This window comes from Orcinus orca, chromosome X (genome assembly GCF_937001465.1).
Source record: "Orcinus orca chromosome X, mOrcOrc1.1, whole genome shotgun sequence".
In the NCBI taxonomy this organism is placed as follows: domain Eukaryota; kingdom Metazoa; phylum Chordata; class Mammalia; order Artiodactyla; family Delphinidae; genus Orcinus; species Orcinus orca.
In genome coordinates this window covers 113,211,108-113,238,143 of record NC_064580.1, presented here as the reverse complement: position 1 = coordinate 113,238,143, position 27,036 = coordinate 113,211,108, and the positions used below count along the sequence as shown (strand labels likewise).

Below are 27,036 nucleotides of genomic sequence, written 5' to 3'. Positions count from 1 at the left end.
TCCTCTTCTATAAGGACATCAGTCATTGAAGTTAGGACCCACCCTAAATCCAGTATGATTTCATCTTAAGATCTTTAACTAATTATATCTGCAAATAATGTCACATTCTAAAGTTCCAGGTGGACATGAGTTTTGAGGGACACTATTAACTCACTACAATCATGAAACATCTCTGAGCCTCAGCTTCCTCCTCTATAAAATGGTAATAATAATACCCCTCATATTCCTTATTTGAGGTTTTGAAGATAAACTAAGTTAATAGGTGGTAAAGCACTCAGAACAGTGCCTGACACGTAGTAAACACCATACTGGCATTCCAGCCCCATTGAATCCTAAGGTTTGTGGAAAATTCTGGTATTTTTCTTTCTTTTCCTTTCCTTTCTTTTTCTTTCTTTCCTTCTTCTTCTTTTTCTTCTCCTTCTCCTTCTCCTCCTTCTTTTTCTTCTTCTTCTTTTCTTGGTAAACTTTATATCTCCTAGTCTGAGAACAGTGTTTGGCATATAATATGGGTTCATTAAATATTTGTGAAATGAATACATGGGTGTTTTCAAATCACACCCAAGGGAAGCCCATCTCCACAAGCTGATGGAACCCTGGAGGATTTGCCCACACATTTCTCCAGCTGGAAAAGCCAGAATTTATCCAGTCCCTTGGGGAAACAACTGAAATGGCATGGGGCTTGTTTGGGGGTGTGTGCAGGTTTACAAAAACTGATGAAGGGTACCCCTGGGCCACACACAGCACTAGGGGAGGCCACAGATTAGGGATGTTTGAATCACTTATCTCTGTGGGTACAGCTACAGCTATTGGGGTGGAAGGAGAGACGGAGAGGGGAGGCAGGCAGGCACCAGCTGCTGGATGACCGGGTCAGTGAGTGCCAGCAGGTCTCTAAATACAATTCCCCAAAAGGGTTCTGGGGACATTGCTAGCGGGGCTAAGAGAAACAGTCATGGAGATCCCTAAGAGCTGTGTCTTCAGTTGGATATTCTCACCCAAAGGATGCCCTTACTAGGAAAAGTGCCTGGCAGGGGCTGAGCCAGCTGCCCAGCTGTCCCACAGGGCTCAGCTACCTTTCACTCCCTCCCCCCTGGGCAGGAATTTGTTCCTGGAGTTTAAGTGGAAGATGCCTGTGTGTGTGTGTGTGTGTGTGTGTGGGTGTGGGTGTGTGTGTGTGTGGTGTTCATGTACCTGTTTGTTGGGGGGAGAGGTGTTGCTCTCCAGGGCAGAAATGTGTAATCTAAGCCAGTTTCCAAGTACAAAGCTAGCAGGAAAACTGAGATCCAAAATTAGCACACTGTCCTGAAGCCTTAGCTTGAATATATAAGGGTATACATGACAGGGACTGGCCAGGGTGGGCACGGGGGAGAGGCAACAGGGAACCTGGAATTGGGTCACCCTTAGTAGGAATGCAGGTCCACAAATCCATCCCCCCACCGTCTTTCCCAGGACAGGATGCACTGCGAGACAGTCAGTTGAGAGACAGTAGCTAAGGTTTGGAGCTCAGTGCCTGACCTGATTGGGAATTCAGTTGGTGGCCAGGGTAAGGACTCAGAAATAGCTAACATTTATTGAGTATGTACCAAGTGCCAAGCACTATGTTAAACTCTTTACAAACACTCCATTTGTTCCTCAGAATCTTCCTGAGATAGTTATCAATGGTATCCCACTTTTTCAGTAAAATATCTGAGGCTTAGAGGGCACACAGCTAGGAAGTGTTAGAGCCAGAATCAGACCCTAAGCAGGTTGTCTCCAAAACCCATGATCTTAACCATTAAGCTGTATTGTCCTCAGAATATGGCCCATTCTGAGGCTGTGACCAATGCTGGGGGTTTGGTGTTCAGACAAATTTGGAGCTCTGCTTATTCGTGATTAGTATTCTGCCAGTGTCTCAGTTTTTGATTAATCGCTGCATCAAAAATGTAAGAATTATATGTGAGATGGCGCCCCCTTGTGGGTAGAGTGGTGGTAGCAAGTAAATAAGGTATTTTTGAAGATTTTTTCTTTATGGATGTTTTCTTTCCTGGGTGTGTGGTTGGGCCTAGGCTGTTTGCAGTCCCAGGAGGGCTGACCGATGAAAAGAACATAGTTGTCACAAAACTGCTGAGAGAAAGGCCTTAAAATGAGCCGAACTGAAGACAAGGGTCTGAGGCATCTAATGTGCTTAAAACCAAAGATGTTAAAAGGGAATTGAGAGAAGAAACCAAGAGATCAGCCTCAGTTTCTCAGGGAAACTGAGAAAACAGAAGTGAAAGAAAACCTGGTCGGGAAACCCGTAGGTCACACCTGTTAAGATAATAACCCTATACTCTTATCAATCAATAAGTGTTTATAATATTGTGTTACTAATGGTAATAGTTCTAATTTACGGAATTCCTACTATGTGATGGGTTTTAAAATATGCAATCCTAGTAAAAATCCTGCACAGTACAAATTATTCTTTCCATTTTATAAGTGAGGAAGCTGAACCTCAAAGGATAAGTGATTTGAGAAAGCCACACAGCTAGGAAATAGCAGTACCTGGATCTAGACCCAGATCTGTCTGGCTTCAGAGCCCAGGCTTTTTCTATTGTACAATATTTCCCCTTAAATTGTCATTAGCATCTGCTAATTCTGTCACTCTTTTAAGGTTCAAATGGTATTTATTACATGTCTTCCAGGTGCCTGGCACTAATCTAGACTTATTTAATTCTCACAACAACCCTATGAGGCAGGCACTATCATTATTTTCTTTCTACAGATTAGGAACCTGAAGCACAGAGAAGGTATGTAATTTGCCAAAGGTCACACAGCTGGCAAATGGCAGTATCAATATATTCTAATATATGTCTGTCTGACTTGAGGAGCCATGTTCTTAGCACACTCATATACTGCCTCTCCAGAGATACAGCAGACTCCCCAAAGGCCTCAAAGCACATTTCATTCTGTAGATGTCCTCAGAGTCAGCTTGAGGAACTGAGTGACCAGATCTGCGATATCTAATATAGTGCCCTCTCCTACCCCTTCTCTCTGTATTTCCTTACCCGACTTCACTTGTCTTCACAGCACGTATCACTTGCTGATATTATGACTTCTACACTTTTGTTCTTTGTCGGTCTCTCCCACCAGACTGTGAGCTCCTTGAAGACAGGGACTTTGGTTGGCTTGCTCTACACTCAGCCCATAGGATGGTGTCTGGAACATGGCAGGTGTTCAGAAATGTGGACAGGCTGAATCTGAGCCCACAGGTTCTTCTCCTGGACTTCTCTGACGACCTCTCTTTTAGGTTGAAACTGAACTGGACAGATTTTTCTGAAGGCCACCAGTGACCTACATGTCACCATAGCCAGAATATATTTTAATCCCCCAATTATTGGACCTCTCAGTAGCATTTGGCCCAGTTGACTTCCCCATTATTCATTCAACAAATATTTCTTGAGCATCACCTAGTGGTTAAGTGCACAGACTGAAGCCAGACTGCCTGAGCTTGAGTCTCCGCTCTGTCACTGGTTAGTTGTATGACTCTGAGCAACATACTTAACCTCTCTATACTTTCATGTCCTCATCTATCAAAATGAAGATAATAAGAGTATTCATCACATTCAGTTGTTGGTGACAATTAAATGAGCTAATATTTTTAAAGCTCTTAGAATATACGATGTATGTATTTGTTAATTAAAATAAAGTCATAGCAGCTATGGGGTATATAACAGTGACCAAAATAGATAAACAGTCTGCCCTCGAAGCTTACCATCTAGTAGGAGAGATAGAAAATAAACAAAGAAATCCATAACTTCGCTGCCTCCTTCGCTTCTATCTAGCCATTAAATGTTGAAATTCCTAGACAATCCTTTTCTCTACCCCTTCTATTCATTCCTTCTTTCTTTCTCTCTCTCTGCCTTTTGCAACACCCTCTCTCTTTCTCTCTCTCTCTCTTTCTGTCTCTCTGTCTCTCTGTCTCTCTCTCTCACACACCCACCACCAGTGATCCCATCCATCTATGGTGTTCAGAGCAGAGCAGCCTGGCCCTGGCTTCAGACTGCCTCTGCTTGAATCTTGTCTCTGAAATTTACCAGCTGCATGATCCTGGATAACTCATTTACCTTCTCTGTACCTCAGTTTCTTCATCTTTAAAATGAAGATAATAAAACATCAACTTCATAAGGTTACCATGAGGATTAAGTTAGAGTTGTTAATCCACATAAATCTCTTAGGACAGCACTGACACATAGTGAGTACCTAATAAACGTTAGCTATTTTTATCTATATGTTACAGTCCCAAATCTCTCCTCTGAGTTCCAAACCACATATCCATCTGTTTTCTTGGCATCTCCAATTGGACATCTTGAAGACACCTCAAACTCGATATATCCAAAAGTCAAGCTCATGACCCCTTCACACATCCCAAACTAGTCCTCTTCTCTAGCTGTTGCCTTCATGAATAACACCATCAACCACACAGTTACACAAGTCCTATCCTTGTCCCTTCCTCTCACTCAGTCCCCATAGCTAATCCATCAGTTAGTCCTGTACCAACGAGTGTAAGGAGTTTAGCATCATGGCTAAGAACAGAGACTTTGAAGCCAAACATGGTTAAAATCCTAGTTCTACCACTTATTAGCTGTGTAGCCAGCCCTCCCTGAGTCTCAGTTTCTTCACCTGCACAATAGGGACAATAATGGTATATATCTCATTGGATTGTTGTGAGGCTTAAATGATTATCAATGTCTTAGAACAGTGCCTAGGATATGGAAAGCACTCAATAACTGCTATTTGCTTTTTAAAAATTAATGTGGGTTTTTTTTGGTAGCTGTAGCCTTGTGACCATCCCTCCATGTGTTTCTTTCTTCTGTAGAAGTAGAACTGCAGGAAATGAATGTGTGAAATGCTAGTGGTGAAATCTGTATGGTAAAGCCACAGGTGACCTTAAATCAAACAGAACAGCACAGATGGCACAGACCCTCATCTATATTCCATATTTGTTAGAGGGAGATTGGTCCCGACCTGGTACATGGTGAAACCTGTCACTTAGAGGAGACAGAAGCCAGCGCAGAGTAAAATGACTTGAAACTTTAATTCAAAGTGAATTTAATTTAATTTATTAAATGAATACCTACTATGTGATAGACACTGGGGGGATAAGTGAATCAAACCCAGGCCTGTCCTCAAAGACATCACAGGATCTGAAGACTCGACAAGAACTGTGGAGGTTTCAAGGCACAGCGCCACTCCCCCCGGCCCCCGACAGGCCATGACCTAAGTGAGTCACTGAAGATTGCTCAGCACCAATTCCCTCATCTCTGCAATTGGACAATTGCTGGACAAATATCTCTATTAAAAACCTCACTTATCTGCTTCAGAACCCCTGCCCTGAGAAACAGATCACAATCCCAAATCTTGAGTCACACAGGCCAAGGGTCAAGTCCCAGCTTTGCCACTTAGTAGCTGAGTAACTTGGAGGTAGTCATTAAACCTCCTTAAGCCTCATTGCTTCATTTGTACAATAGAGTTAATAATAGTACCCACCTCACAGAACTGTGGAGGAGTAAAAGAGCTCATCCATACAAAGCAGTGAAAACAGTACAAAGATTAAGATCTTCATTGCTATTGGCCATTATCCTTAACTACAAGTATACACAAATACTCTGAGAAGGAATGGAAAAGGCCATAAGAATGTTCATATCTTGAAAACAGGGAAAAATGTTCACAAGAGAAAATATTGTCTAATGTGCAAAAGCTCTGATCACAGCCCAGGTTTATTACACAGTACCCAGCTGGTCATAACAGGGCTCCCAGTGTGAAAAGTGGAGCTAACATAGGGGCTTAAAATAATGAGATTAGAGGTCAGAAAGTCCTGGCTTTGAACCCTACTTTGTATTCCAAGGGCAGCTTTCTAGAGGTGACAGATTTTTTCCACACTAGTTTACAGTTCAGATATGCTGTCATTAGGGAGAAAGTGGCCCTGGGTTGGGGGTCTCGTGGCGAATATAACCAGGATTTTCAGACTTCTTTGGTGGTGGGACAGGAATAGCATGGTTTTTCACTCAGTTTTGTTATGGTTATTGTTTTGTTTGTTTGCAAGAAGGCAGTGTAGGGTAATTGCTATGAGTATGGTCTCTGGAGCCAGACTACCTAGGTTCAGATTCCAACTCTGCCACTTACTTGCTCTGTGACCTTGGGCAAGTTACTTAGCTTTTCTGAGCCTCAGTTTCACCATTTACCTAATAGTAATAATAATATACCTCACAGGATTGCACTGAGGATGAAACAAGATCCCATATATAAAAATCATCTAGTCCCATGTCTGGCACTGAATTAGCTGACAGCTCTACCATGCAGATGAGGTACTGAGGAGGGGGAAGGCTGACAAATCGTCTTCACCCTAAAGCCTGTCCTCAATAGTGCTTAAAATTCTATGAGTACAGCCTCATACCTTCAGTTAATTTCTTCAGATGTTTTCTATCGAAGGCAAATACACCTGGAAGAAGCCACACCTCAACTGGAACCAAACTGAGTAGAGATTGGGTGAATGGCAGCTAATGGTCAGGCACAGAGCTGGGGTGGTCACCAAGGAGAGAGGGACCCTGAAAAGAGGTAAGCTGGTATCAGAAAAGAACTTCACCAACCTCTCAACAGTACGTGCAGATGCCCTGGGTGCTATGAGACAATTGGAAGGGTCCCTGTGCTAGGTGAAGGTCCAGGTACCCACTTGCCAAATTCATCGCTTGTAAAATTATGAGATGGAGTGATAATGTGCAATATTTCCCTCTACATGTGCAGAGTTTTCTTAATCAGCTTGTCTTTGCACCATTAATTTTTATTGCTTGTTCTCTCCACACCCCCAGTAGCTCTGCCAATGGGCACATCAGCCTGGCATTTCCAATCTTATTCCTACAAAGACTATTTCCAAAAACTTGCATTGTACTCACCCCTAACTCTGGTAGGTCCCAAGTAAGCAGAATTTTGTTCAACTAGCAGTTTTTAGATGTTCCTGGGATCCTTTCTGACAGTGGAAGGAAAAGGGGCTGACTAGCTAGGGATTTCTAAGTTTGAACCTCAGTGTTGCTGTGATCTTGGCAAAGTTGCCCAATCTCTCTGAATCTCAGTTTCTTCATCTTTACAGTAGGTATCATGATACCCACTGCAGATGATTGCTGTGAGGATGAAACAGTATGGCATGTGTAAATATGCCCTTCTCAGAGACTGCCCCTTCTAGGTTCTGGAATCATTTAGCATGTAATGGGGGATGAATAATGGATAGGGGGCAGTGAGCAGAGCCTGGAGGGAAAAGGGGAATAATAAAAAGAGGTGCAGGTGTGAATAGAGGAGTGATAGGGGGAGTGAACCACCTGATAGTTTCCATGTCCCCTGTGAAAGAAGAGAAGCCACTGAGGGCAAGAAGGTGGGGGTGGGCAGGAGGCTGGAGGAAACTCGGGATCAATCGTTAGTGCTATTTTCACATGTTGATTGATATAGCTGTTGGCCCCTCACTCCAGTGGCCTCACTGCCCACGGCTCTAGACATTTCCTTCTGCTCCAGAAAACCTGCTTGGACTAGGCACAGCATGGATACTCCATGACAAACATGGCACATGTAGCCGCTACTCTTCCCAATTGCCTTGTCCCAAAGATTAACTTGGCCCCACCCAGAGCTCTTCCAGACACCTTGTATGCTGTGGCTTATCATGAAGTTTTCTCTTCCACTGTCCTAATGTCTATGAATGCAGTGAACAATGAGCAGGTCTGTTTGGACTGGAAGCTTCCTGAAGGTAGGATCACGCTGGTGTAGTTCTCTCCATGGAGAAGGCAGAAGCACAGAGACTCCTTGACAGCACTGCCTCCTGTCATCCTCTTTTCTACAACTTGGGGGCAACACAGAGGCCCATAAACCCCTCTTTGGCTTGTCCTCATCTTTTCCACATGTTGAAATGTGTCTATTAAATTTTTCTGTCTCCCTTTCTTCTCTCTCCTCTTTTCTCCTCCTCCACTTCCCCCTCTTCTATCTCTCTGGTTCTGTCTTTTTCTGTTTCTCCACCTCTTTCCCTCTTTAAATAAAAATCTCAATAAATATCTCTTTCCATCTACCTCTCTGCCTTGTATGTGTATCTCTCTCTATATATATAGATATAGATATGCAGTCTTTTATATAAATCTTTATATTTCAGTCTTTCTTGCTCTATCAGCCTCTCTCTCTCTGTCTCTATCTCCCTCTCTCTCTGTCTCCCTCCCCCTTTCTCTTTCTCCACCTCTCTCTCTCTCCCTCTCTCTTTCCTCACTGATGCTAACTCTTTCACCCTGATAGAGTGTTTCTCAGGATTCCTTGAACCCTGTGGAATTCCCTCACAACAGATGGAGAATGTGAGAAAGTGCTCGAAGGAGGTGGCAGTGGCTAGGGCTGAGGAAGATTTATTGCTGCCAGAGAAGGAGAAAGAAGGGGCTTTTCTTCCCTCCATCTACAAATGGCCTGAAACAAGTCCTTTGGAATCAGGCCCCTTCCCCTCAACTACCCAGCTTCAAAAGAGGCCCTGCCATCTGTAGCAGCCCCTCTGCCCCATGAGAAATAGGCTGCCCTCCAGGTTGCAGTACAGTGAAAGAAGCCTGGAAGGTGGATGTCATAACAGACCAAGGGGGGCTGTGGGAGCTGGTCTAGGGGGCATTACTAAGGACACGGGAGAGGATATATTTCCATACATTTGGCCCCAGGACCATTTCCACTTGTCCAGTGTTCCCATGAACATACTCAGAAAATATCCCAAGGACTCCTGATGTAAGAGACATAATATCTGAATCAAGCCTTCCCCCAAATGCCTCCTTATGTCACCCTAAACTGCCATTCTCATCCTCACCCCCTGACCCAGGCATTTGGCTTATAGAGAGGCTCAAGCTTCAGGCAGGAGGCATGCCTGTGACCTTTATGAGCTCCTCCAATGTTGGACTCCTCTGATCATATGCTATGTTTAGGTTCAAACCCTGTTTTGCACACAGTTCTGCTTCCCCCTCATCAACCCCGGGGTGGTAGTGTGAAAAGAACCCTGAAATTGAAGCCAGAAGCCTTAATTTGGGGTTCCAACTCCCACAGCCCTCCTCTTTTGCTACAGTGGTCCCCAGTGGTTTTAGGAAGCATCTCCCAGCTGAATAACCCTTTCAAAAGGTATATATAGGACTTGAGGATACGGGGAGGGGGAAGGGTAAGCTGGGACCAAGTGAGAGAGTGGCATGGACATATATACACTACCCAACATAAAATAGATAGCTAGTGGGAAGCAGCCGCATAGCACAGGGAGATCAGCTCGGTGCTTGGTGACCACCTAGAGGGGTGGGATAGGGACGGTGGGAGGGAGGGAGACACAAGAGGGAAGAGATATGGGAACATATGTATATGTATAACTGATTCACTTTGTTATAAAGCAGAAACTAACACACCATTGTAAAGCAATTATACTCCAATAAAGATTTTTTTTTTAAAAAAAGGTATATATGTTGTGTGTGTGTGTGTGTGTGTGTGTGTCCCAATTATTGACTCATTTTCATTACAGGGTTAAACTATGAACTATGTACAAAAAGAAGACAGGCTGCAAACTCCTGATGCTTATAGCTGATACCCAATTATAACGCTGAAACAAAGTTCCAAATGAAGTGTAAAACAAAACTAGAAAACCAATAAAAATCAAATGAGCAACAATGATTTTAACAAGGTGGATGATGTTGTTTTCCTAAAATTAAATTGCTGTTCAGATCGTGACTGCAGTCCTGACTGGGATACAGGTTCTTTTGAGTTCGTCGTGCTGTATTGCTGCGTGCCAGGCGATGACTCAGCTCCCGCATCACTTTTTTCCTATTAGATCTACTGCTAAACTGTCATTCCTACAGCCCTCAGGGACATCATTTGGCCTTCACTGGAACTAAGCCATCATTTATGTATTAAGTCTTCCTATGTTCTTTTCTCATTAGTCCTTGACAATGCAAGTAGGACAATATGAAGTTAATGAGATCTTTTATACAAAATGTCGCAGAGACTGCTAGTTATCTACCCCACAAACCACCCCCTTCCTCCCATAATGTGCCCAACTAAAACGCTATATTCCCTGGCCTCCCTTGTAGGTAGGTGTGGCCATATCACAAAGCTCTGGCCAATGAGATATAAGTGGAAGTGTTATTTGGGATTTTTTGGAGATCTCCTAAAAGGTATGGGGGATGGCCTTTCTTTGCCCTTTCCTTCCTATTACTGCTTGAAATGAGCAAGTATTAGCTGGAGCTATAGCAAGCAAGTTGGATCATGAGGATGAAGGATGGCACAGAAGACAGCTGGGAATTACAGTCCCTAACAACTTCAGGGAGCTACCATACCCACATATCCGATCCCTGGACTTCTTTGACATGATAGAGAATTAACCTTCTATCTTGTTTAAACCACTATTTTAGATGGCTTTTTATGTTACATGTATCCTAATCTGATCCTAATATACCAAGGCAGATATAAATGAGGATCCAAAAATTTTATGGCTACCCTTAATTTTGTAAGGTAGCCATCCAGATGGATGGCTCAGAATAGGCTTATATCATTCATTTTAGATTTTCATTGTAATAAAAACACAACTTTAAAATTATCACAGAAAACACTTTAAACCCTAAGAATATTCCATACCCCAAGAGATTGCCAGAAGAAACTTTGGCTTAGTAGTTATGACCCAGAAAGGATCTAGGAACCTAATACTCAGGTGATGAGGTACAGACCTTTGAACTTCTATTGAGGATCACCTGACCTTGAGTTTGTGTCTCAGGCTAGCAAAGGGCTAAGTGGGAAACTTAGAAGAAAAGGGGACAAGTGTAGGGGAAGAAGGCAAACAGAAGTCCCATCCTACTGAAACCTACTCCCCAGCCTTCTGTCAGACCCAGCTCCCTTTGTCTTTGCCCCACATAGCTTCACAGAAGACCGCTCCTGACGGAATGAGAAACCATAAGCCAAGAGGGTGACTGTCATTGCTTCCTAGAACGCCAGGGGCATCAAACAGGTGACAGGAAGGTTGGAGCCAAAGTGCTAGCCAGGAAGGGTCAGCTTTCTATCCCTCCATGGGGCCCCAGCTGCTGGACTTAGCCATGGCCCTGGAAACTTGACTCCTGTGACTGAAATCCCCATGCTAATTTCAAATTTAGCCCTGGACCTTGGGCCACTTCATAAACTGCCTCCTCATTTGTTCCCCTCCCCACCACCACCTCAGAGTTCAGGGCCAGAATTTGGTAGAAGAGGGGCGGCTATGAAATATGAACCTCAGTTTGGCCTGCTTATCCTGTCTTCAAAAAATAAATCTTAATCAAGTCACTGGAGAGAATTCCTCCTGCCCTCACCACAACTCTTTCTCTCTCTGCTCCCTTTGACCCCCTTCCACTCCCACCACCCTTTCTGCCTTCCTGGAGTCCTTGCCCTTGGCCAGCCTGCCTTCCCTTCCCCTGCAGGCTTCGCTGAGCCCCACAGGGTGAAGTAGTGGAAAAAGCAGGTGTTTGGGCTACAGAATGAAAGTTAATCCCGGATCTGCCACTCACTAGCTGTGAGATCCAGGGCAAGTCGATTCAGTCCTGAGTCTGTTTCCACTCCTGGGAAATGGGGCTAGTAATTCTCCTAATAAAGCTGCCATCATGATTTAACTGAGATAAAATGTGGAAATGGTCCCAACACCTAGTAGGGGCTTTCAATCAACATGCATGTGTGTGTGTACACATGCGTGCATAGCCCCCACTAGCCATAGCTATTCCCCAAACCTGACCCTATTCCTCTGCTGCCAGCCTCAGTGAATGGCACCTGCTGCCAGCCAGAAAGCAAGGAATCATTTCTGACTCATTCCTATACCTTGTCTTCCACCTTCAATCCATCACCAACCAAATCCTGTCAATTTTACCTCCCAGTCTAGGTCAGATACTGTCCCATAATGCCATGCACCTCTGGCACGGCTTTGAAAAGTTGCAGTTTTACATAAATGGCTGTGATCATTCATGCTCATCTCTTTTCTCATTACTGTATTCCCAGTGCCTGGCACAATGCCAGTTAGGTGCTTAATAGACATTGTTGAATAAATGAATGAGGTAGAGGTAAGCCATTTGAGATTCAGAAAAGTTAAGCAACTTGCCCAATCACACAGCAAGCAGCCAAGCCAGGATCTGAACTAAGATCTGTCCGATTCTGAAGTTGGTGCTCTTAACCATAGTGTTAGCAGTGGTGAGACCCCTATAGCAACAGGGTGGGACGTGGTACAGGTATGAGGTAGGGCAGGAGGGCTCTAAAGTAACCTTTTGTATATTTTTGCTTGGGGACTGGACTTGAACTCTTTCCCTTTCCTGGTTAGGGTCTGCATCAGTGTAAGTCTGGATCAAGATTCTAATCTGGTCAAGATGGGGTCTTCACCCTTTTCTATGTCCATGCCACAGTGATGTGGGCATAGTGTGTGTGTGTGTGTGTGTGTGTGTGTGTGTGTGTGTGTGTGTGTGTGTGTGTGTGTGTGTGTAAGGATCAAGGAAAAGAGACAGGCCAAGACCTGGTAAAATGGAGCAAGATATGGATCAATACAGAGGCTCCCTGAAGCCTGAAGGCCTTAGGGATGGGGAGTTAGCACCACCTGGTGGACTCCAGGCTGATTTCAAGTAAAAAATGAGTGATGAGGAAAGTGTTGGAGAGTCTGGGCTGAAAATGCAGGAGCAGAGTCAGAGTAGAATTATATTCATTATTGTGACCTTATGGTACTAGATGCTAGTTTAATCCTCACACCAACCCAGATCAGGAACCAAAGACCAGAGTGGTTAAGTGACTTGCTTGAGATCACACAGCTAAGGGGTGACAGAGCTAGGACTTGGACCCAGGTCTGCCTCTCTGGAGCCCACCTTCTTTCTACTATGCCATACGTTGTATGATGAAACCATGAGGATGAGCATAGGAAGGAAATTTTAAGGAAGAACAGAAGTTAAATCTCAGGTCAGTTCTGCTCAAGAAAACACTAAGCCACAGGCCTCTGGGCTCTGATGCTCCCAGGCTCCCTCTCAAGCTGCTGATAAACAGCTGGCAATAATGTTAAGATGAGCTGTCATGTCCTGAGGGCCTACCACACTAGCCCAGTACCCTATCCCTATGCCATCCCCCTCACTCTGCTTCCTATTTGCAGCAAGTTCTTAATGACTTAGTGTCTCAAAATGTTAATGGCTACTCTCTTGGATCCTTTTCTGCCCTGGCATCTCTAGGCAAGAAAAATAAGAAAGTTTAGGAAATCCAAAAATCTTAGGAATTTGGATTAAATTAAGTTAAATTAAATTAAAAATATTGAGTGTCTATTCTAGTCTGGTCTTGTGGTCTTTAAGGTTACGAAATAGACATGTGTCTGAAATATTTAGCTCCTGGCTCTACCACTTACCAACTGTGGGGTCTTAGGGAAGTCAATTCCTTTCTCTGATTCTTGGGTTCCTAATCTGTAAATGGAGATAGCCATTCCTTCAGGGGCATTGGGAAAATTAAGGGAGCATGTATACACAATAGTCTAGCATAGAAATGGCACATGCAATGCTATTATCAATGACCAGCCACATCCAGCGTAATATATCCTGTTCTAGCAGATCTTAATAGTTATCAATAAAATGTTAAAGGACTCCATTTCTTTTTCATTCATACATTTCACTATAAACACAATTAACAATCTTATTCTATCTTTTAAGATACAATCCCTAAGGAACCCAATGACTAAACTTCTGAGTAATCAAACTCCTGAGGGAGCAGTCAGTCTAACTGGGACAAAAGATGGGTTGGAAAGGTATAAGCACTTTCTGTCAAAGGTCTGTTCTTAGACTCAGAAGAGCATGCAGTTCTAATAAAGGCTTTCATACACATTAATTTTCAAATAGATGAAATACATTAAACATTACACATGATAGGGAAACTGTGATTCACTTTTAAAATAGAAAGAAAATAAATGGTCAGAAAGGTCTACAGTCTCATCCCTGAAATATGTCAGTATCAAGATTTATAAATTGACAGGCTTGGTTTTCTCATGATCACTGGATGCTTGGCACACATATTAGCTGAAGAGATCTGTGAAAACCTCATCTAGCTGAATATTAGAGACCACACTTGAGTGTTTTATCTTGCTAGAAGAAGATAGCAGATGGCACTCTGGAGGCTTCCAATGATCACAGCTGGGCCTATGGGCTTTGAGGATGACGTGGGCAGGGAACTCCTGGGTTGGATGAACCCACAGCAAGACATACGATTGAAACTGCAGTACCACAGCCACCAGAGACATTAGTAACAACTTCAGGGGGCACTATTTACAGATACCATGGAATGAATGACGACTCCTGGTGGAGTTGTGCAGTGTGGTGGTCCTATGCAGAACAAGAGAGGAAAGGGGAAGATATCCTAGGTAAACAGGTAGACAATACATTGTCTAGACTGTGTGGCTTGTCTGGGTTGGCCAGAGTCTAGCCTAACTATCCAGGCCAGTCCATGGCTCTGCTTGGTGGGTGGAGTTATCTGCTTGGTATGTCTGGAGTTATCAGTCCCTCCAGAGTGGTCAGTGTTTCTAGTTTATCAGTATGTCCAGAGTGTTCTTTCTGTCTGGCAATCTCAACCATTGGTCATACCTCTGGATATCTCCTGTACCTTTCCTAGGCCTGTATGATGTTTCTCCAGCTGGACATACAAACTGAGGGTATCATGGTTAAGCTTGGAGCAGGGAAAGACTTGGGGTGGTTCAACAATTCCTTCTGGGACTCAGGGTCCTTTGGCCCTAGCAGTGTCCCATTAGCCTGGCCCCTTAAAGGAACGGTCTCCACTGTGAGGCAGGGATATACATAAGCCAGCTTCAGAGGGAGACCCAACCCACTCCAGCGTGTACTCCAGGTGACTTGGGCAAAAGGGCTCCCTCTCTCTCAACCACAGCTTCTCCCCAAACCAGCCTTTCACCCCAATGCAGCCTTGCCTGCTCCACGACCTCTATGGACCCAAGACCTGCCTTCTGCAACCTTTCCACCTTTGTACAGAAAGGACAGGTTAGGGCAGCTCTATGATAGTCACAGCCACCCAGTCACAAGGGAGCAGAGTTCTAGAGTCAGATACTGTGGATTTGAGGTGCTTCTTTGCCACTTACCCAGCTGTATGACCCTGGGCAAGTTGCTTAACTTCTCTAAGACTTTATTTCCTTGTCTATAAAATGGGGGTAATAATAGCATCTACTTTGTGGAGTTGTTGATAGGATTAAAAGAGATAATCCATGTAAACTACAGCATAACCTTGGGCAAGTTACTTAGCTTCTCTCTTCCTCAGTTTCCTCGTCTTTAAAATAGAATGAATAATAGTATCTATCTCATAAGGATGTTATGAAAATTAAGTGAGTTAAAATGTGTAAAGCACTTGAAGCAGGGATAGTTACAGAAGTGCTATATAGGTGTTTGTTAAATAAATCAATGTCAGATTGTTCTTCATTCACTCTGCAAATATCTATCAATTACCTGTTATATGCCAGACATTGTTCTTGTCCCTAGGGATGCAGAAATGAACAAGATTTCTTACTTTTGTGGAGCTCAGAGTCCAGTGAGGTAAGACAAACAATAAATAAGCTAACAATAAAATACACAAGGCAAATATAAAATAATTTCCAGGGAGAAATGAAGCAAGGTAATAGGAAAGAGAGTGATGGGGAGAAGGTGTGGGGCAGTGTTTCATAAGGTGGTCAGAGAAGGCCTTTATGAGAAGACACTTAAGCTGGGACCTGAGTATAAAAACAGAGAGCCAGATCTTGGGAGACAGGTGAAGGGAAGAGATAGTGCAAAGGTCCTGAGGTATGGTTGGAATAGAATAAGGGGAAGAAAAAGTAGCAGGAGATGAGGGCAAAGAGGGAGACAGAGGCATGATCATGTAGGACCCCGGGGCCAAGTAAAGGAGTTTAAGTTTTATTATAAACACAATGGGGACCAATTTCATAGTCCACTGCTCATTTTACATAGGGGAAACCAAGGCCCAGTGATGGGAAGCAATTGTCCAAGATCACACAAAGAATTAGCAGCAAACCTGGGATTAAGACCAATCTTCCCTCATTCCCCAGCATCATGCATTTGATTCCTGGTCACATCATATTCTGTACAAATTATATCATAGCATAACATTGCAGATTCATTGAATACAGTTTTCATGAATGAAATTGATGACCTGAGAATGGGTTTCAGGTCATTTATCCATCAAGTCCTACTGAGCACATAATAGTGCTCAGCCCCATGCCAGATACTGATGATGGGTAAGCAGCACAGAGTTTCTGCACAGAGAGGCACTGAAAGCTGCCAGCCCAGCCCCTCTTTTTCAGGTCTCCTGGTAAAGGACAAGGAATTTTTGCATTGGTAGGTAGGATGTGGGAGTCTGGCAGGAGGAAACTGGAACTTGGTCTCGTACACAAGCAGGCAGATGAAATATCTATCCTCTGGACGTCAATTTGACATAGGGAATGAATTATATGTTCATTGCCTTCTCAAGGGAACTAAAGGAACAGCACTTATTTGTAAGGGAATGCCATCTCACATTGCAGAGTCCAGTATTAGCCAAAGAGAAAACACCAGCCTTGTGCTGGTTTGTTCAGACTCTACTTCTATAATGCTCCACTAATTCAATCAAGCCCACCTGGGACATCCTGTAATTCCCTTCCCAGAGCTTAAGTAATCTGGTATTTTAAAAAAATATTATGATACTTATTTATAACAAAAGGTAAATAAGTTTAGAATGCATAAGAAGGACAAACAATTTGGCTTACAAAATAGGCCCACGGGCTCAGTAGTTGTGGCGCATGGGCCCAGCTGCTCCGCGGCATGTGGGATCTTCCTGGACCAGGGCTCAAACCTGTGTCCCCTGCATTGGCAGGCAGATTCTTAACCACTGTGTCACCAGGGAAGTCCCACACAACCAACTATTAACTTTATAGTTTTTCTACTGTCCTTTCCCATACATAGAAAAAAGTTAAACAATTAAGATTATATTATATATACAAATGTATATCTTGTTTTCACTCTAAAATTGTGACTATTTTACCAAATCTTTAGATATTCTCAAAAAAACATGATTTCACTAATTCCTGTATAGTATTCCAATAAAAATACATGCTGCAATTTATATAGTCCACCCCTACTGTAGCAGTCCCCAAAGTGTGAAGATACTGTACCACTTGCTTAAAAAAATAAAATAATATTTAACAAAAAGTGTTCCATCATCAAATAAGTTTTCAAACTCTGGTTCAAACAGAAATTTATAAGTTTCTTTTCAGCAAGACTAATCTCAGAGCCTTATTACATCAATATGTATTGGACTCTCCAAGGGAATGTGGTATGCAGCATTTCCTGTTTGTTCATTTATCTCTTTATATGTGGAGCATTTCCCTGGATCCATGCTCTATAGAACATAGTGAGATACCACCACAGTGTAGACGTTTAGGATGTTGCAGTGTTTTACAAATCATTTTGCCATAACCATACTTGTATAGACAGCTTTGTGTACTCATCTGGCTTTCTCTCTAGGAGAGGTTCATTGGACAGAAACTATTGGGGAAAAAAAACAGAGTTCTGATTCTGCCCTGTCTAGCTTTTTTGCTGGGTCTCGATGGACCCCACCTCACAAGGGACCCCAAGAAAAAGTCTTGGTATGAGTTTCTTTCTGAACATCTCAAGGACTGCCTCTCTGTAGTAGAGGTCTGTCTGGTTTTCTTTTAATAATTTTTTAACATCTTTATTGGAGTATAATTGCCTACAATGGTGTGTTAGTTTCTGCTTTATAACAAAGTGAATCAAGTTATACATATACATATGTTCCCATATCTCTTCCCTCTTGCGTCTCCCTCCCTATCCCACCCCTCTAGGTGGTCACAAAGCACCGAGCTGATCTCCCTGTGCTATGCAGCTGCTTCCCACTAGCTATCTATTTTACGTTTGGTAGTGTATATATGTCCATGATTTTTTTATTTTAGAATGATTTTAGGTTTTAGGTAAAAACCTGGAAGATAGTGCAGAAAGTTCCCATATACCCAACATCTACTTTCCCCTATAATTAGCATCTTATATTATATGGCACATTTGTTACAATTAGTGAACCAGTACTGATATATTACAATTAACTAAAGTCCATGCTTTGTTCATATTTCCTTAGTTTTTACCTAACGTCCTTTTTCTATGCCAGGATCCCATCCAGCATACCATATTACATTTATCAGATCTTCCTTGTTTTTGATGGCCTTGAAAGTTAGGTATTTTGTAGAATTTTGTAGGTATTTTGTAGAATGTAGAACTCTCATTTGGGATTTGTCTGATGTTTTTCCCATCATTAGACTGTGGTAATGTGTCAGAGGTCAAGTCAGAAGTCAAGTGCCATTCTTATCACATCATATCAAGAGTATACACAATATTAATATAACTTATCACTACTGATGTTAACCTTGATCAACGGGCTTCAGATACTGTTTGTCAAGTTTCTCCACTGTAAAATTACTCTTTTCTCCCTTCTTATACTGTACTCTTTGGAAGGAAGTCACTGCACAGAGCCCAGACTTAAGGAGTGGGAGCTATGCTCCACTTTGGAGGCCATTTTCAAATAGAAGATAGAGTTATTTATTTGTGCATTCATTCTTTGAATGATTTTTTGGGTCCATATATTGTTCAGCATGTCATGGATTAAATGTATTAAATCCAGTCCTTCTCCTCTAAGACCTTAATATCTATTTGGACACGTGGTCCAGGGATGATATCATATAGACAAAATGTAGCATTGACAACTGTGGAAGGTGTTTGCTTAGAATTCAGAATTCCCTCACGTTATAGAGAAAAGCAGGTATCAAAAAGGTATATGATAATAAGGGCATTCACTTCCCAGTAAAACAAGCATAACTGGTAAAGTTTTTAAAAAGTAACCATTTAAAATGTTCTCAAAATTGTCCTAAGGCAATATAACAAGTGAAGAAATATTTATTTAAGAAAATCTACTAAATCTTGGTAAGAACATTGAGAGTCTGTGGCACTTGAGCCATAACCCACTCCCTCCCTATCCCCTCTCCAGCTGAGCCTGACAGGGCTCCTTCTCCTTTCAGCTCCCAGTCAAGGGACTCAGTTTCTCACCAGGAGGAGCAGGACTCCAGCATTTATCATCCCCCCTCCCCAGCTATGAGTTGCAGAGGCTAAATTCCTGGTAAGCATGGCCAAGAGGAATGGTGAAGGATCCTTTCCTTCACCCAATCCCCAGACATAGGGCAGAGGCTCTACCCCAAGCATCACTGGATAAGAATACAGGGGCCCCAATTGCCCTTGACCCCACTTCCTCACAGGGCAGCGATCCCACACTGGGAGAGGCAAGCAAAGAAGAACAGAGACTACTGCTCCCACCAAGCAGCTTCATCATAAAGCATGGGTGTCATTCCAAGAAAAGTGGTCCATTGTCCCACACCAGCTCTGGAGCTGTGGCTCAGAGATTTTTGCCCAGTGGCAGGGGCAAAAATTATGAAGGAGTGACTGATTCTTGGAAAACACATTTTAATACACTACCAGAGTCATAGTGCTAGAAGAAGAAAGATATATAAGCAGTAATCAGGCCTCATTATCTCACAGCTCACTGAATCCCACCTCCATTGACACACACACAGAAGGTCCAAGAACAGCCCATCCTTTGGGAGTGAGAGTCCTCTGTGGGCTCAGTCACAGGTCAAAGTGCTACCACCCTAGAGAGCAGTGAAGGGGTGGCAGACCTAAAGTGGGACCACACATCTCCAGCCTGGGGTTCTACATGCTTGATTACCTTTTTCGTATGTCTCTTCTGGTGCTCCTTATTTTCTTCCTTATTAGTTTAAGAAATGGGGCATGGACTGTGAGGAATAAATGAGCTCATGGAAAATCCCTTTAGCCTATAACTGGCGCACAGTAGGTACCTAATAAATGGAAGCCATTATTACCTCTCCTACTAGATTAAATTTCCTTCAGACTGTAATTCTTATTCTAGGTAAGCAGTTCTCAATCTCATGAAAACTGTTCTCTTTTTTTAATAAATACACTTTATGACATCTCCATTATTATCCTGAAATGAAATTCACAGATAATGAAACCCACCTACACACATGACTTCAAAAATATCAGTATAATGCTCTATGATGTGAAAAAATGAAACGAAAATAAGTTATAATTATTCACATATTTATGTAACATGTAAATCAATATGTAAATCTCAGACATTGACAATAGTAGAACACCTAAGATGAAGTGGTCAGTATGAGATCACCAAGGAAACACCAATTACAAATGCAGACTGATACAGAAATGCTGTATCAGTGACTAATACTCCGAATGTTATTGATGTTGCTAACATGATTTTTCAAAATGGAGAAAAACTTATATAGTCCCTAAGAAAAGAAGTACAATTCCCTCTCAATTTACACTGTAGTTTGGTTCCTGAGAAATTCAATGTCTACCAAAACACCTTATGTCATGTAAAACAGATTTTGATTCTAGGCTCCGATAATTTATAAGCAAGTTTTTCACCTACATAAATGTCCAGCAGGACATTTGAAAGTCTAGTGACACACAGGAGCATTTTTCATTATGAGGACTGTCCTACAATTGTATTCCTGGATTCTACCTGCTACATATCAGTAAGAGCCCCCACTAACTCTGAAGTAATACTTAGGTTATGATATCTTCTCATTGAGAAGCTTTGGAATCACTGATCCAAAGCTGAAATCATAAGCAAAAATGTGTGTGCGCACAAGTGCAATGTTGATTCATGCCTGTGTGGCGGTGCATAACTTTCAGATTCTCAAGGAAGTCCATTATCCAAAAAGGACTAAGAATGCCTGCAGGGATCCTGCAGAATACAGCTGTGTCCTCATCCCCACAATGCACTCAAACAATATAGAAGTATGTCACTGAATTGGACAGGGTAATGTAGGTGTTGCCCAGCATCATGAGGTGAGTGTGAGGTTAGCTCAGTTGGCTGGCAGAACAGAACATGCCTCTGCAGGGAGTCGTGTAGTTTATTGTTTAAGAGGGCTGGCTCACATTGCCTATTATTGTACAGCTCGATATATGGAGATTTAATCCCTCTTCTTGCTGCTTCCTCCCTCCCCAACCAAATAAAACTTCTGTTTTTACAACCAATCACATTCAAAGGCTCATTAGAGTAATCCTTTGGTTAAGGCCCTGAGACTCCAAGAAACTCCTGAAAACATGCACATCTATTTCTTGAGTGGAGCACCACAGCAGTACTTCATCCAGCACAATGCCATCATGCTGGAGCAGGTATTCAACTAGGGAGTGGTGAGCAAAAGCAAAGAGTAAGGCACTGAGGGCTGGGCCACAGGATAAGGAGGTGACTGAAGGCTGGATTGGGAGGCAGGCAGAGAAATGTCAGGAGAATGGGGATGAAGGTACTGCCCAGAGAGAAGGGGAAACCTATGAAAAGGAATTTTCAACAATTTACACCAGCCTGTTCTGATCAATTAAAAAGCCAGCCACTTAGGCTTCAAATACTAGTTACAGTGGTTAAGTGAGGAGGCTCTGCACTCAGAAGGTTTAGGTTCAACTCCTACCTCCACCATGTACTGTGTAACCTCTTTGTGCCTCAGTTTCCCCTTTTGTACACTGGAGAGGATGATAATACTTACCTCTTAGAGTTATTAAGAAAATCAAGACATGTAAAGGGCTTAGAACAGTGCTGATGCACTTAATAAGTGTTAGCTTTTAATGTGTACCTACTGTAAACAGCACCTAGAACCCTATGTGTACGTTGCTTTGAAAGAAGGAAGAACCTGAGGATATTGGTCTCACCGACCCCCTTTTGGAGGGTCTATGATTGGCATCTTCTTACTTTTAACATTCAACAGATACTTTGTGACAAACCCCACTCCAGGTGCTGCGGAGGCTGTAAAGATGAACAAGCTAGTTCCATGGCTTCAATGATTACTTACATCTAACAGCTCTCAAATCTATAGCTCCAGTTCAGACGTCTTTCCTGAGCTCCACAGATGTCAACAGATTCTTGCCGAACCTTTCCACTCAAAATGCCGACATGTACCTCCATGTCACTATGTCAATGAGAAAACTCACTTCCACACACCTCCCAAACCTGTCTATTCCCCTGTGTGCTTTACAGAAGTTAATGGCACCATTATGCACCCAGTTAACCAAGCTAGACACCTAAAAATCATCCTTGAAGCCTTGTTCACTCCTGACATCTCCTCATCAAACTAAAGCAATTGATTCTACCTACTAGATACCCCTCAAATACATCCATATCTCATAATACCCCCTACAACTACTTTAAGCCAAGCCAAAAGATCAAGGGAAACTGAAAGTCACATTCTCCATTCTGATGCACACCCCACATCCCTGAAACTTCCTCAATCAAATATCATTGTGTATGTGTCTCTAAAGCCCAAGATAAATCATTTGGACACTGTTCCTATTCAAGATTATCTGCAAACATGTTCACCTCCATCAGAGGAAATAATTAAAATCTCACATAGTTTCTTAGAGCAATACTCTTTTGCACTTGATTCAGTTGGATGATCATGAAGCTAATACCTCACATTTGTATAGCTTCATAGCTTTCAAAGAAATTTCACATTTGTCACTTGGAAGAATACAACCAACTGCAGAATGAGGAGAGTTGGAGTCATTCAGCCACTTTGAAACTGAATAAAGAGATACAACAGACCTGACTTCTAGTCTGGAGATTTTCTCTTTGGTACCCTAACTCCCCGGGGAAGACTAAATAATTTACTCCTCTCAAAAGCTGGAAAGTTATCTCTTCATCTTGTAACAAAATCTGCCCATTTTTCCACTAAGCAAATTCTAGCCCCTTTCCAAGTAACCCATATGTGGCCCTCAGTGTGGGCGAGCCTGCCGGATTATTGATGCTATTCCTCTGCAGACAAACTGCACTCTATCCCTCTCTGTCTTGGTCTTTGCCAGTCTGACCCATTTGTCAGTTTTCAATCTTTAGTTATCACTCCCCACCCAGGCACCTAATATAAACTGCCTGTACATTTCCAACTTGTCCATCTTCTGAGCCTCTGAATCTACCACATGAAAGGGTCATATTTCTCCATTTCAATTTCTGCTAATGGCCTTAACAACACTTCATGGGAACAGAAAAGGATTTCACCTTTCAAAAGTTGTCGATCACTTTCAACAAGTTCCCCATCAATTCTGACTGTGTTCCAAGGATTAATCAAGCAGGACTGTTGACGTTCACCACCCTGGGGCTGCTTCATGAAGTGCAATGTTCCACTGGATCATTTCTGCTGTCTGAAGGCCACTTGTAGTCTGGCAAGTTATATTTAATCATCATCATCCTGTTTGACAAATGGTTTTAGGGGGCGGGTCATCTCCCAAGCACATTAGCTGTCCTTTTACAATTGAGTAGCACCCCTGAGCTACCAAACCATCCCCCCTTTTGTCAAAAAGCCTAGATCAAAATTTCCAAGCTCAGGAGTTATTCAACCTTCCCCGGTGCTATATCATGCTTCTGGTGTGTTTGGGGGAGTTGAAGAAAGGAGGTGCTCGACATGCAGTGCTCATTGAGTTGGTGGTGGGGGGCTGGAAGATAGAGCAGCATATACACGGAGCCTTACAAAGGAGCCTTTTGGTTCTTGCAAACAGGGTTCTGGGACAAGACCAGCAAGAGATCTAAAGAACTGTTCAGAAGGGCTGCAAGCAGCTCACATGACATTTTGGACACATATTCCTTATTCGTTGTCCCAACTCTTGTTCCAGCAGACTTACATGGGAAAACAGGAAGAAAGTGAAGATCACTGAAGGGAAAGTGCATCCATTTGTTGTGTCAGACTTCTTGCAAGTCTATGGTGAGACACAGTTGGAGACAGACCAGTCTGTGCCCTCAAGCACTGTAGTCAAGTCAAGGAGACAGACAAGTGAGTGATTATACATTAGAAGACAGTGGAGACTTAACTATTAAGAGGGAAATGCTGGGTGCTGTGGAAAGACAGAAGAGGGCTACCTAGGAGTTCAGGGAGGATCTCTTTGAAGAAGTAATACCTAAGCTGAACTCTGAAGAATATCAAAGAGGTAGACCAGTGAGTGAAGGTGAGTGGGAAAGAAGAATGTTCCAAACATTGAGAATAACATGTGCATTCAGACAGGAGATAGAGAGAGAGAAGGAGGGAGAGAGAGAGGTGGAGGAATATGCCTGGTACAACATCACTGAATATGGCTGAAGGTCAAAGACGAGGCTAGCATAGTGTGCGGAGATGAGACCACAGAATTTCACCTGCATAGGCTGTGCTGGGAAATGAGCTGGGATTTGAATAGCTCTACAATTTCTGTTTTCTACTGTGTGTATAGCATTAGTATGAGGTATCTCAGGGCCATAAGAAGTGAAAGAAATTGAAGATGCTGTTCCTGTCCTCCAGGTGTTCAGAGTTCATTTAGAGTACAGAGTCCAGATGTGAAAAAAACTTCAGAAGTCTACGAGGCATAGTGGCAGGGATTTGGTGTGTCCGTAAGGCCTAGACATCTACATAGTAGGTGGAGGCACCTGAGTGAGCCCTAGGGAGAAAGGAAAGACTTAGGGAAAGGAGGGAGCCTTACTCAGAAACTCAGGCTCCTTCAGCTCCCTCACACCAGCCTCTTGGCCCTAGACCCCTGTCTTCTTAGGGCTAGTAACATACCCCCAGCAAGCCAGCTAGGGCCCTTGTAAACACTGTGAGGCAGACACTGACCTTCAGTAGCTTCTCCTAATGCTCTGAGCTTCAATATGTATATCTATAAAATAAGCACAGGTAAGAGCAGAGTTTGTTGCAGTCACCCTGAAAGTTCTTTCCAGAGAACACCTTCTACACCCTGCTCTCCAAGCACTTCATATTGCCTCCCTATGGTGGCAGTGTGTTAACATAATCAGCATTAATTTTGTCCTTCCGTGTACGCTGTTGCTCTTCCCCTATACAGAGGTAGAGTTTATTCCTCAAGTCCCCTTAAATCTGGGCTGGCCTAATGACTGCTTTGACCAACTGAATAAGGTGAAAGTGTCATTATGACAAGCTTAGCCTTTAAGGGAACTGGCAGTATCTACTTCCTATGCTTGGAATGATCCTTCTGGTAACCTCGCTGCCATGCTGTGAGAAATCCAACCTAAAGGGAAAGGCCACATGTAGGTGCTCTAGTCAACAGTCACTGCTAAGCTCCCAGCTGAAATCCAGCATTAACTGCCAGCCATGCGAATGAGCCATCTTGGATGTTCAGCCCAGTTAAGCACTCAGGTGACTGTAGGCCCAGTTACCATCTGATTGTAACTGCATGAGAGACACCAAATGATAACTTCCCATCTGAGCCCACTAAAATCCCAGAACCATTAGAGATAATAATAAATTGTTGTGGTCAACCACTATGGTATCATTTGTTAGGCAGCATAACTCTCAGTGCCTTGCTATTGGGTAAATCCAGGGCTCAGTAAACGTTTTCTGTAAAGGATCAGATAGTAAATATTGGATTAACCAAAAAGTTCATTCAGGTTTTTCGAACATTTTGGCCAACCCAATATTTTTGGCTTTGCTGACCATACATCTCTGTCACAACTACTCAATTCTATCACTGTAATGAGAAAGCAGTCACAGACAAATGGATGTGGATATGTTCCGATAAAATGTTATTTACAAAATTGGGGGGGAGGGCTGAGGCCTTTGCCATAGTTTGCAACCTTTGGGCTAACTGGATAAAACAGTGACCAAGGAGTATTAAAGACTGATAACTAGGTAGGCCTTTCCAGTAACTTTAGCCTTTTAGCAGTTTTCTTGGAAACACAAAGCTTTAACCCAATGTTTCCCAAAATGGATTTTGTAAGATAGGCATTAAGGGAGGGAAATGTGTTGTTGACAAATAAATTTCTTAAAGCTCTGGATTAAATCTAAGTTATACAAGATTTTATACTGCCGGATTCCTCAGAGCCTTTACATGCTTATCCCAAAGAAGTACACTGTTTGAATTTCAGACCCAGTGCCAGGCTGCTGGGGGAAAATTTTTAAATGAGGGAATTTGGGGTGTCAGTTCTTCCTATATGTAATACCAGAGCTGCTGCTTTTTTCTCACCTTCTCTCACTGCTCTTCTTCAGGCTCATTTTCTCTATAACACCCCTGCTCTACCAATAATATGCTACTTTTTTTATTGGCATTTACTCTCTTAAGGCCTTGGCTTCGCTGATATGTAAAGCTAACAATTCTCACAATAACTGTACTCCAAGGCCCCATTTCAAATTGGAGGAGCACTCCTAGCAGAGTGAAGAGTTAGAGTAAAGGCCCTAAAGAAGCAGTGTGCCTGTTGTGCTCATGGAACATCAAGGAGGCCAGTATGGCTGCAGCAGAGTAAGAGGGAGAATACAGGGAAATGAAGTTAAAGAGGTAACCAGGAGCTGGATTTTATAGAACCCTATAGACTATTTTAAGGACACTTATCTATATTTCTGAATGAAATAGGGAATCATAGTGAGGTTTTTGCAACAGAAAAGAAGCATGATCTAACTTAGGACATAAATGCATCATCCTGTTTGCACCAAAATACAGAAACTCAAAATAAATGAAACAAAAATGGACAGAGCTGAAAGAAGAAATAGACAAATCCTTAATTAGAGTTGAGGACTTCAACCTTCTCCTACCAACAACTGGTACAATTATTAGATAAAAAATCATCAAGTATATAAAATATCTGGAAAACAAAATCAACCAGCAGGTTCTAATTGACATGTATAGAACACTTCACCCAGCAACTGCAGAATACATACACATTCTTTTCAAGAGCCTGTAGAACATTGGCCAAGATATAGCATATCTTGGTATATAAAACAAGCCTCAACAAATTTAAGAGAATTGAAATCATATAGAACAGTGTTCACTAACCACAAGAGAATCAATCCAGAAATCAATAACCAAAAGATAACAAAAAAATACCCAAACACTTGGAAACTAAACAACACTCTTCTTAATAATCCATGGGTCAAAGAGGAGATCTAAAGACAAATCAAAAAATACCTTGAACTGAATGGAAATGAAAATACTTCATATAAAA

At 42.5% G+C, this 27,036-nt stretch overlaps 1 protein-coding gene across 24 annotated transcripts in view; it reads right to left on the bottom strand.

Moving 5' to 3' along the window:
- Nucleotides 1–27,036, bottom strand: part of ARHGAP36 (Rho GTPase activating protein 36) — a 155,241-nt gene that overhangs the window by 92,886 nt on the left and 35,319 nt on the right. For 6 of the 24 annotated variants that reach the window (XM_049704381.1, XM_049704388.1, XM_049704387.1 and 3 more), the window contains exon 2: nt 6,410–6,560. The exons of the other annotated variants lie outside the window; for them this stretch is intronic. The gene's annotated coding sequence lies outside the window, so the exon portion shown is untranslated. The remainder of the gene's footprint in view (nt 1–6,409; nt 6,561–27,036) is intronic. 24 annotated transcript variants of the gene reach the window in all.